Here is a 4,189-nt window from a genome sequence, read left to right as displayed (position 1 = left end):
ACCGCGGAGAAGGGGGGGGGGGGGGGCTCTATAATCTTCCGTTTTGAAAAGTCATCACCTTTGCGGGACGCCGCCCGCCGCGAGAATGTCTTTTCGGCTTCTGTTCCTCGGAGACCACTCGACGTGAGATGTTTGAGGCCTTCCCAAAAATGGCAAGATTTAGCTTTGCCTTGACGCGCCTCGGACGGGAACCCGCCGCTGAACGTCAGTCTATTCAATTCATCGCGAAGCATAAAATATTCACCTTGTCAACGGAGATTCATCCTCTGCGCGAGGCATTTAATCAGCCACTTTCAAATTGACTCGTGGGAGGATTGTTTAGTGCAGGGGTGTCAAAGTGATTTTTGTCACGGGCCCCTTCGGAGTGACGTCTTCCCTCGGAGGGCCGTTACGACACCGAAACTAAATCCGCGTTTCGCCATCACATCGGACAATTACTTGTACACAACAAATTGATGGATGACTAGCCAACTACTTGCTGTTTGTTCAAGAGGATGGAAACACGGTAACGCATTTCTTGCCAAATGTCAGCATTCTTGAATATGACCGTTTGACATTTGGGGACAGATTTTAGCAAGGATCATTGAAGATGACGCATGATATGCTTTCGCGGACCGCATAATATGAGGTGGCGGGTCGGATCTGGACCCGGGGCCTCGACTTTGACACCGGTGGTTTAGTGAATGCGCTTCACATTCCATCATACCGGCAGTTTCTTTCTTGTTATTTCCACTTATTTGGTGCCCGTGTAGGCTCTGGTGTCAGGAATAGAATCATTGAAATGAGAATAAAGTGATGAGATTTTTTGTGGGGTGCAGGGGGGGTTAAAAAAAAAATACTTGCATGTGTCGCAGTGGCCTTCAAGTGTGATTCTAACCCAGTGGCTATGATTCCAGATATAGGAAAGACGTCAGCAATTTTTGGGTGCAGTTGCAGAGCACGCTCGCCATTTCTGCTGCCTTTGCTTTGTCTTCGGCGCAAAAGTCACAATGGAAGCCGTTACAGCTGAAAAACGAGTGTGGCCCCACTCAATATTTTGTCCTATTTTCACTTCCTATAAGCGGAATACTCATTGGGATCCGCAGATCACTTTGTGTGTGTGTGTCTTCCGGTTGTGACGTTCGCTGTCGTGTTCGGATGCAACGCCAGATTAGCTGCGTCGGCCCAAAAAGGAAAGCTATTGTCTTGCGGGATGTCAACGTCTGTTTTTTTTTTTTGGCCTGACAAGACACGTATTCCATCAGCGAAGACACGGGAGCCCAGTACAAAACATAGGAACAAAGACGACTGGAGATAAATAAATCAGACGCGCAAGTACAGCTGAGCACTGAGCATTAAGAACGCAAGGAAATAAAAGTGGCGGATTGGCTGCCAGACGCGAATTGAAATACTGACAGTTAATCATTAAAAGTTATGCATTTTGACACAATTTTCCTGTAAAAATCAGACGAAACTGGTTAAAAAAAAAAATGTACAATGGAACTTCAGATTTCATGTTTCGGCCTCACGTGTTGCAAAAACCGAAGTAATGTGTGTGTGGGACGGTATAATACGGCCATGAAAATACAAAGAACACAATCGCAAGTACAAGAAGTGACTCGGTAAACCGCACTTAGAAATCGTTCGTTGTCAAGGACCAAGAAAATCTGTGAGTATTCAGCCATCTCGTTCCCTCTGCGTCCCGCGTCCGAGACGCATCATTTTGCCGCCAGACGCACGGTTCCAAATAATGTGGGTTTTTGGGACGCAAGGAAATTTCTCAGTAAAAAAAAAAAAAAACACGGTAAATCTTTTTTTTCCAGCAACGAGCGCGGCCATTGTTGTTTTTATCTCGCGTTAAGTAATCTCCCGTGACGAGATTTCCGTTCCGGCGAGACGAGATTGACGAAAATCGGCCTTCACCTCGCGGAAAGCAGGCTAACGTTAAAACAAGTGTTGCGAACAAGTGTTTGCGAAGTTTATTGCGGAGGTATGAACTCAAAAGACTGAACCACGGGATGAGATAAGAACCTATTTCTCAGCAAATCTTGTATGCCTGAATTATTTAAATTTTTGCAGTTTATAAGAAATAAACCTATGATCAATGTATATTGCTGTTGTTTGTGTTCTTATAAATTTGGGACTCTCGAAATGCAGAACGGGACTCCGACTTTTCTGATCAGCGAGTCCCGCAGGACTCGCAGGGCTCAAACTGTCAAATGATCATTGAGTATTGTCTGTCGCTTCACTTAAAAGATTTTCACCTGTCCACCTATCGCGGATGAGACTAGAACGTAAGGGAAGGGGGTGCATGTATTTGTTTTCCTGAAAAATGTGCGATTGGTTGACTGCACAACCACATTTATGAACAAAATGCCAGAAAAGACGCATGGGTTTAATGACCAGTGTTGGATGTTCAAGTATAGAAAGGCGTCTGGGTCCTGAGAGGGGCGGGCATCCGCAGGGATCTTTTTGCGCGCTCCAAAACAAATACTGTAACACAGACTGTGAAATGAAACCATTTTTTTTTTTCACATTTGATGGCATCACAACTGCAAATCCGCAGAGGCTTTAAGTTCGGCGCTTTACTTGGGAGATTTTTATTCTCACATATTGGCTTACCAGCCGGGTTTTATCTTCATATATAAAAGAAAAAGAAGAAGAAGAAGAAGACGGCGGCGGCGGCGGCTGCTTCTTGCCCGAGTGCATAAAGAGGCTTTCAGAGTGCATTGAAGTCTGTTCACACGATTAAAGGAAGCCAAGAAGTTGAGCTCTGAAAGCTCGCCGATATGAAGGTAGATCTGTTGTCGGATTCAAAACCAAACGCACGATAAGCACTTGCGCTTTGTTGCGAGGGGCGAATTAAGTCCGACTGCGACAAAGGTCCGAGCTCAATCTTTCGAGGCACCGACAGCTTCGGCTCATGTTTGATTGCGGCATATGGCATTGAATTTTGAAGCGACTCGACAAAAGTCTACCGGCTAAAATCAGACCTGAGTGGTCATCTTGCTCGTGACATTTTAAAGGCCAGCTAGCCCAGCAAAAAAGTAGTTGTTTTTCAGTACAGGTATTGATTTGGACCACCTTGTGACACTCTGTTTTTTCACACAGTATCGTTTGGTTTTCAAAGTGTTAAAACAAACAAAAAAGCCCGGCACCTTTCTGCTGCATTGTTTTTGCAGGACATAAAGTTGAACTATTTTTTTGAAAGGTTTACACTTTTTCTTTTTTGTCGATTTGCCCTTCTGCCTCGTCTCCGTAACATGCGAGCACTCATGGTTGACAATGAGGCGCTCTGAAGCTATACGCCATATCTACCACGTTACATTTCCACAATTGTTAAATAGTTCGGCCTTCGCCCGTGCCTTCAACAATTATTGTCGAAAGCTTTGTGCTGAATTTAGAAACAAATCTCCGATTTCACTTGACAGGTACTTCATTTTCTTCTTCCTAGCTTGCCAGCTTATTTTTAGTCAGGTGTATCGCAGCAACGTCCGCTCAGCACACTCCCCCCGTGTTCTGAGCTTTAACGGCTGCCTACGTCCTTCGCGCAGTCATCCGCGCAGCGGCCCGGAGCGCCGACATTTCCCCGGAGAGTCGCCTCCGTCGCCCGGCGTCCCCGAACGGAAGCAAAAAGCAGTTCGGCTCGAGATGAGCCGTCACGCCGTCGATCGTTCCCCCGGCCCCGCTGCCTCGGCCATTTCGGAACACTCGCGCGGCACTTTGCTCTTGGCTTCGAAGCCGTTCGAACTTCTCTCCATACAGGCTGAGGGCGGCGCGGGCGAGGGCTAACCTGCCACTATTTTACAAGAAATGAGAGCTACTTTAGCTCAAAAACGAACGAATGGTATCGCACCCCGTGATACGGATTGATGTCTGTATCTTTTCAACCGATCGATACTTTGCTCTTCCCTGAAAATGGGATTTCCCGCAAATGTAAAAGGCGCAACCCTCGTACAAGCAGTCATTTCGTTTTTGGGGGAATCGATAGCAAGGTGAAAAGAATGTAGGGCAGTTTATGAACGTGTTCTGTCAATCTGAAACGGGACATCCATCCGTCTCCGCGTTGAACAAAAGAGAGCCGCCTGATGCGTTTGCACGTTTTTCAGCGTCTGTAGCCGCAGTTTCTAAGGCTTCCTGCGATTCCGCTGATAGGTCGATGAGGCAGGGGCGAGAATGTAAAGCGGCCTCGTTATTCACGCGCTTTGTC

At 46.6% G+C, this 4,189-nt stretch overlaps 1 protein-coding gene across 1 annotated transcript in view; it reads right to left on the bottom strand.

Moving 5' to 3' along the window:
- The window catches only part of LOC109508289 (CMP-N-acetylneuraminate-beta-galactosamide-alpha-2,3-sialyltransferase 1-like), an 11,194-nt gene extending 10,815 nt beyond the window's left edge, over nt 1-379 (bottom strand). The window contains exon 1 of the mRNA XM_019858184.1: nt 245-379. The gene's annotated coding sequence lies outside the window, so the exon portion shown is untranslated. The remainder of the gene's footprint in view (nt 1-244) is intronic.
- Between the last annotated feature and the right edge of the window lie 3,810 nt (nt 380-4,189).

The sequence above is a fragment of the Hippocampus comes genome, unplaced genomic scaffold (genome assembly GCF_001891065.2).
Source record: "Hippocampus comes isolate QL1 unplaced genomic scaffold, H_comes_QL1_v1.1 scaffold429, whole genome shotgun sequence".
NCBI lineage: Eukaryota > Metazoa > Chordata > Actinopteri > Syngnathiformes > Syngnathidae > Hippocampus > Hippocampus comes.
The sequence above is the reverse complement of the archived record's forward strand: the minus strand, read 5'-3'. Positions and strand labels throughout refer to the sequence as shown.